Here is a 7985-nt window from a genome sequence, read left to right as displayed (position 1 = left end):
AGTAAGAGGGGATAAGATCTGGGATAAAACTCAGTCCTTGAGACAGGACACTAAGCTATTTATCCAGACTTACAGTAACAGAAGGACACCAATGTAGATGGGAGATGGTTGTGGTGGGAGCTTGGAAAGTTCTCTTCTGAGTGATTCATTTTCTTAAAGAAGTAGAACATGATAATCAGCTGAGTGTGAGGATGGGGTGGATATCAGAAGTTTCAGAAGAGAGAAGGTGGTATGAAGAAGATGATATGTCTAGAAGACAGTTTGAGTACATGCACAGAGGAGACAGAAATTTGGATTTAACTCAGGAAAGGAGTTTTGCTAGGCTAGTTCAGTTCATAAAGAGATAGGCAAAAGAGTTGAGGAAATATGCAAGAGAGTGATTATAATGATGGCTAAGAATAGACATGATGACTTGAAGGGGTTGGCTGACAGGGAAAAGGTGGTTGCATCAATGTATTACAGGTTCCAGTGTGATAAAAGAATTGTCATGTTGGTGGGTACCAGAGGGAATGAGAAAGACAGGAGGGAGTTGGAGGGTATGATGTTATGGAGGCGGTGTAGATATTGCTGACAAAAGGTGCCCTGGTAGGGGAAACACAACACCATCAGAGAAGAAGAAGGCAAGGACTGAGAGGGCCGTGGAACAGATGCTGTTGGCTCTCCTATGTCTCCTTGGTCCACCCCTGAGTCTACCCTAGACAGTTCTCAGAAATGTTGATGTTTTCTTGCATCTCTCTGCCTGAGGGTGTTCTCTGGACACAAGCATGTCCTTGGCCTTCATGGGGTGGGGTGTTAATGTGACTCTTAATCAACGAGGGAAGGGAATTAGTGGATAAATTCCCAAATTTACTGGCCCTCTGACATACAGTTTTAAAGTATGTTCTACAATCTCTCTGAAGGTCTTTAGTTGTATTGAGCCCCAGTTCCCACACATGAAACTCACTCAGTAATCCACCTATTACTGACTTTTCTTCCTTTGTCTCACTTCCTACTGGGCTTCCTGGAATTACATCCCAAATAAAGCACCTACACCCAAATCCTCGTCTCAGGATCTGTTTTGGGGAAACCCAACTTAAGATAGCTGGGGTTTGGGAAGGATAAGCTATGTGGACATTAAAGTCACCAATGAATAATTAGATAATCCTCTGTTATATGTTAATGGTATTATTTGCAGCTCTATTTTTAAGAGCAAAAATCTGGTTTGTGTGTGTGTTCCTGGAGACAACCAATGGAGATTGGTTGGATATTGCAGAGAATAGTTTTACAATGAAACACCATGCAGCTTTTAAGAATAATTATAGTTATCGGTACAGTATAGTCCTGAAGATACACTCATGCTAAATTTCATGAAGAATGAAAATCAGGTAACAAAGTAGTGTGTGTGTGTATGTGTGTTTGTAGGTATGTGTGTATGTGTGAATGTATATATATATACACAAAATTCCACAAATTCATATATATATAAATATATATTTTATATAAAATGCATATAAATGTTTATTAAAATATAAATATATAATTATATAATATATATTATATAAATATGACATACATATTTATTCCTAGACAATATAAATTTTTTATATCTGGATAATAGGATGATGCTGTTTTTTGTTTTCTTGAGTTTTTTTTAGTGTGTGTGTGTATGCTTTCTAGTTTTTTAACAAGTACGAATAATTTGTATCATATAAGTTAAAAACAACAGTAACACTTGGAGAAAAAAAATTATGGTGACCAGTAGTCCCAGTCAAACTGAGATGGCTGGTCACACTATGAAATACTTATACTCTTTCCTCCATCCTTCCCATTAAGTGGACAAATGACAAAATAGACTGTCTTGGAGTCCTGTACAGAAGGACATGATAGAAGTGGAAGACATCATTATTATTCCGGAAACATACATTTTTTTTGCTGCAAAAATCCAGGGATGAAGTCAACATATTTGGTTGATAATCCCCTTCACATGTGCATGTTAGTTTGGCTTTCATTTCCATCTGCAGGGAGGCAGCTGTTACTATCAGGCCTTTGCACTATGTTTCCAAAGCTTTAAGAACCATACAAGGGCAGGAATATTCTGGGAATGAAGTTGGATGAGCTTAAGGAAAAATAGCTCACCCGCATTGTTACCTAGAAATGGACACCCTCCCTTTCCCTCTGTCTCAGTCTCTTGCTCTCCTGGTTTCTGTCCTGTGTGTACCAGGCAGAGAGCCTGGAATGAACATCAGTGTGCCTGCCTGGTACGCACACCAGCCAGACAGGAGCCTCTCACCCCATTGTTCGTAAGTGCTCTCTGTTAAACAATGTTTAATGTCATTTAAGGAGTTTAATGGCATATTATTGGAAATATTACAAAGACAAGAGGGGAAAAAAATGTCCTCCCTCTTATATTTTCCAGACCTGTCACAAGCACACTCATCCCAAGACCTGAGACCTACAGCTACAGAAGCCTTGTTCATTTTTGTTTTGTTTACTGAAATTATATATACTCTACTTCTGTCCTGAAAGAATTGAGTTGCCCATATCTCCATTTGAAGAAGGCTCCCAGCCCCCTCTCAAACACATGTAAGGGAAGCCTAGATGCTAAACTCTGCCATGTGTAGAGGAATCCAAGAGCAAACAAGAAATACCAGTGCCTCAGCCCTACCCTAGAACAATTAAATAAAAATCTCTGGATCATAGGCATTGGGATATTTAAGTATTTCACCAGGTGATTCTAATGTACAGTTTGATCCAGTTCCTTCTCATATCTCAGCTCATTACTTGATGCACTCATTCATTCATTCATTAATAATTAACGTAATAATATCCTCTAGGAGTCCAGCACTATGCTATGCCCTATGGAAGACAGAAAAGAAGTGGAAGGTACAGTTCTGAACTACAGGAGAGTTATAACCCAGTGAAAGAAACAAGATGAATACACAGGCAAAGTGCCCTATAAAAGATGAAATTGGTGTAAGTGAGAGTAACCGGGGGATACTTTATTTAGAAGGTAGTGTTTAACAATATAAGAATTTAAGTCATAAAGCCAAGAGACCCTGGCTTGAGTCCTAACTCCACCATACCTAACTCTGTAAAGCTATGCAAGTTATTTTCTTCTTTGAGACTTTTTTTTTCTCATTTACAAATTGTCCTCTAAAGTTCATGAAGTCCAGCTTAAATAATATATGGGAACAAGCTTTGGTAAAGTTTCAAGTTCTACAAGATGTTTTAATTGTTAGTGACTGTATACTTAATATAGGGACACATTTTCTATAATCCATTCCCAACCTGGCTTTCTAAGCTTATGTTCAAATTTCTAGCTTCAAAACCTAGGCTCTTTCTTTTACTTGCGTATTCATCTATTGCTGAACTGCCTGATCCATTCTTCTTACCTAAAACCTTCCATGTTTATTCCCATAATCACATTTTTGCTGATGCTGTTTCCTCCTGGGAGTATCTCTTGCTCCCAACTCCTTAATCCTTACTCAACTTTCCCAACTCACTTTACTGATCAGCTTATATATCAAAGTGTGTTCTAACTATGCAAACTCACACTAATCTCTCTCTCCCGGGAAATTATAGCCAATAACATATTGCATCATAATATGCCTATGTCTTATTTTTCACATGTTTACACCTTATTTCACCGTTTTGTAAATTCCTTGAAGAACAGGTACCATCAAGGGTTACATTGCTTTGCTCAAGTATAAAGACTTGTGACATTTACAGGTTCAAATCATGCTTAAAGAAGGAAGGAAGGAGGGAAGGAGGGAAGGAGGGATGGAAGGAAGGAAGGAAGGAAGGAAGGAAGGAAGGAAGGAAGGAAGGAGAAGGAAGGGAGGAAGGAAGGGATGATGGAAGATAAAAGGAGGAATGGAAAGAAGAATTCTTTTTCATGTACTGAGATTCCTAAATTCTTAATCCTTCGTATAGTTGCTTTAGCATCCACACAGTTTTAGACGATGAACTAAAACATCTGAAGTTTTAGTAGTTGAAACATCTACATGCTGCCCTTCACAAATAACTGGAACAGCCTCTTTCTGTAAGTATATTTACCTATTCTCTCCTTGGCAGAACTTGCCTCCTCCTCCAGTTTGATATTTTAAGCTTCAGTTATACAGGGCTTAAATGAGGCTTATTTCTTCTAACTCTACTTCTCTCCCTTGTTTTGAGAATGAGGAGGGGGAAGTCTAGTGATAGTTTCCTGACAAAATTATTTGCGATGCCTGCTCTTGATCAATGCTGCTCTCAGACCAGGCTGGAACCCTGCATTTGAGGTCCTGTCTGTCATCCAGCCACAGTGTCCTCATCCGACAAGTCATCCTTGGGACCAGGATATGTGCTCAACTGAATCCCATGTCCCCGTCTAGATCATATTCTAAGACCTTGTAATTTAACCAAACGGCAACAGGCCTATGTCCAGGGCCTCCATATGCCTTGTTCCTGGGTTTATTTTTCCACTGTCAGTGTGCACCCCCATAAAAGTGCCCAGAAAAGGCATCTGTGAGCCATGTGGACAGAACTTGGACATAAAAGTTGAGACTCCCATATGTAGTATGTGAAGCATAAGTAGGTAGAAAGAGAATTGGCTAGGAGTCTATACAATAACATTCCAGGTTCTGCGGGGTCTAAGAATACTAACTCAGATCTGGCTTCCAGGTCATAATAAATGTATTTGAGTGAAGGTAGTGGGTTAAGAACATACTTTATGTAGACTTTAGTATCTAGATTTTATACTTCATAAGTCTTTAAGCATATAGAAACCTCTGTTTCTACTCTATTCACAAGTCCCACAAATTAAGAACAAGCTTAAACTTGAAAATAAACTATCTTTTTAAAGCATCCACCCTCCTCACTTTTTCTTGTTAATTTAAAAATCAACATTAGTGATATATACTTTACCAAAAATTAAATATATCAGTTTAAAGTGTACAATTCAGTGAGCTTCGACAAATACATAGACTTGTGTAATCTTTATGCCAATCAAGATATGTCATATTTCCATAACCTCCAAAATTTCACTCGTTCCCTTTTGTTGTCAATTGTCCCTCACTCATGATCCAGAAAACTACTGATTTACTTTCTGTCACTATAGATGCATTTTGCATGTTCAAGAATTTCATCTAATTTGAATCACATGGTATTTATTCTTTTGTATATAGAATGTCTCACTCAGAATAATGCTTTTAAAATTTGTCCATGTTGTTCCATGTAAAATAGCTCATTCCTTTTTGTTATTGATCTATATTCCATGGAATAAATGTACCATAATCTGTAATCTATTCACCTGTTAATTTTCAGTGTTTGGCTATTATAAATAAAGTTGCCATGAACATTATTTTATAAGACCTTGTGTGGACAAAGAAATGCCTCGTGGTGTAATTGGTGAGTTATATATTTAGCTTTATAAGAGATTGTTAAGTACTTTTCAAAGTGGTTCAACTATTTTATACTCCCAGAATAATGTGTAGGCATTCAGTGATTCTAAATTTTGTCAAAATTTGGTATTGTCAGTCTTTTTAACTTTAGTAGGTATACAGTGGTAACATTGTGGTTTAAACTTGTATTTGCCTGAAGTCAAATGATATTGAGCAACTCTTCATGTTTCTATTGGCCATTATTATATCTTTCTTTGTGAAATATCTGTTCATGTATTTTTCCTATTTTAAAAATTTGTGCTTTTTAAATTATTACTGAGTTGTGAGAGTTTTTTTTTTTTTTATATATATCCTGGATATAAAAGTCCCTTGCCCATGTGCTATAAATATATTTCCCCATTGAAAGGGTTGTCTTTGAATTTTCTTAGTGTGTCTTTCAAAGAGCAGAAATTTAAAATTTTGATGAAGTCCAAATTATAATTTTTATGTTTCAGCTTTTTTGTGCCTTGTCTAAAAAAAAATGCCTATCCCAAAATACAAATATTTTTCTATGCATTTTTCCTATGAGTTTTATAGTTTTAGTATTGTCTGCCCTTTCTGTCATTTCCAGATCTGCTTCTATTGATTGATTTTTCTCTTTATTATAGGTCACATATATTTCCATTTTTTTTTTGCTTGTTTATTTCTTTTTTTTTTTTACTGGATGCTTGACATTGTAAATGTTACATTTTTGAATACTGAATTTTGTTGCTTTCTTTTAAAGAATGTTGAGTTTAGTTTGGTCAGGCAGTTAAATTATGTGAAATCCTCTTAAACCTATAAATTTTGTTAAGGTGTGTCTAGAATAGCTTTCAATCTATATCTATTTTATTCCTACTATTAAAATGTGAACTTTCTAAGTTCTCTCTAATCTGTCTGGTTAGAACTTGAGCGTATCCTATTCCCTCTGGGAATTATTCAGCTTGTAGCTCTCCATTACACAATTTTTTTTTCATGACATTTGTACATTGCTCAGCCTTACCTCATCCAACAAGTGCATACTTAATATTCAGCAACCTGTTCATAAGAACTTCCATGCTGGTTTCTAGAGTTCTTAATCTGTGTAATTCCCTCCACTCTCTGGTACTCTGGATTAAACCTTAGCCTCACAAAACTCTGATTGCTGTACCTTCAACTTAGCAGGACAACTGTACTCTGCATGTGTTCCCATCTCTGCATTGTGTTCTAAAAATTGTCCCCAAGTGCTTCTCAGCCTTTTGGCTAAGATCAAGTGTAGTATCTGTTCTTATCAGTAAAAATTGTCCCCAAGCAGAAAGTCAAGGCAATAGTAGAGTTCACCTAGTTTGTTTCCCTTCCCGCATAGTTCTCTACTGCTTTTTACAGTTGTTTCATATATTTTTTGAGTTTTCTATCCTTTTATGCCAGGAGGGCAAGTCCCGGACTAATGACTGTATCATGGTTGGAAACAAAAGTTACTTCACTTGGGGCTTCCCTGGTGGCGCAGTGGTTGAGAGTCCGCCTGCTGATGCAGGGAATGCGGGTTCGTGCCCTGGTCCGGGAAAATCCCACATGCCATGGAGTGGCTAGGCCCGTGAGCCATGGCCACTGAGCCTGTGCATCTGGAGCCTGTGCTCTGCAACGGGAGAGGTCACAACAGTGAGAGGCCTGCATACCGCAAAAAAAAAAAAAAAAGTTACCTCACTTTGATTTTAATTTGTTCACATTTCTGATGTTATATGTTGACTGGCAGTGTCTATGACTTCTCTTTTGGAAATCTTTTCTGAAATTTCCTCCCCAGTCCTGCCAGAAAAAGAAGTTCAATAGGGTGTACAATTATGTCCAAAAAAAAAAAAATTGGGATACACTTTGACTAGAGTGATTGATAAACTTTAATTCCAAGAAATAGAAAATAGTATCCACACTTTTAGGAATCCAGAACAATATTTGAATGTAGGGAATAGAGACTGGCCAGCTCTGTGTTAAATACCTTAAAGTTTGGCAAAAGCTGTTTAGTTGCTGTCAGCTTCTTGGCTTTTCTGACACACCTCTACCCACTAACTCAGGGACCCAGTATTCTCTGACTCTTCTCATCTTTCTGGTTCAAAGTGTGTTACCTAGTAAATGTAAAATAAAATTTTTATGAGATGCTAATGACTCATAAAACCAATATGCTATTCTAAAAATTTTAGAAAATCTAAAACCTTAAATTGAAAGAATGAATTACTAACAGTGTGAATTCAGGCCTCTGTCAAAGGGGTGGAAAAGAATATGGAAAGATTAGATCTCTCCTAGCACAACTTATATAGACTAAGATGGAGGCCACTCTACCTACATCCCACCAGAGCTAGCATAGGAGGGACAAAATAAGCATTCTAACGAAGGTCTAAGAAGAAACAAAAAGCACCTACCATTTCACATCTTCAATCACCGCACAGTCTGCAAAGCATAGCCTAGCCTTGCAATAACCTCCACTCCGCCCCTCCCCCGCCCATTAGCTGGAACCAGTGAATTATGGTGAAAGACAGGAGCCCGCCAGCATCTAGGGTGGAAATGACTTTAATTTCATCAGAGCCCTGGAGAAGAGACTATTAAAAGAGTTAATGGAACAAACTTCTGAATAGATGGGTC

The 7985-nt window shown here is 37.4% G+C and overlaps 1 pseudogene; it reads left to right on the top strand.

The window, feature by feature from the left end:
• The first annotated feature begins 6597 nt into the window (after positions 1-6597).
• Positions 6598-6774, top strand: LOC132416678 (U2 spliceosomal RNA; annotated as a pseudogene).
• Positions 6775-7985: the final 1211 nt, after the last annotated feature.

Source organism: Delphinus delphis, chromosome 1, assembly GCF_949987515.2.
Source record: "Delphinus delphis chromosome 1, mDelDel1.2, whole genome shotgun sequence".
NCBI classification, from domain to species: domain Eukaryota; kingdom Metazoa; phylum Chordata; class Mammalia; order Artiodactyla; family Delphinidae; genus Delphinus; species Delphinus delphis.
Note: the sequence above shows the minus strand (reverse complement) of the source record. Positions and strands in the feature narration are given on the sequence as shown.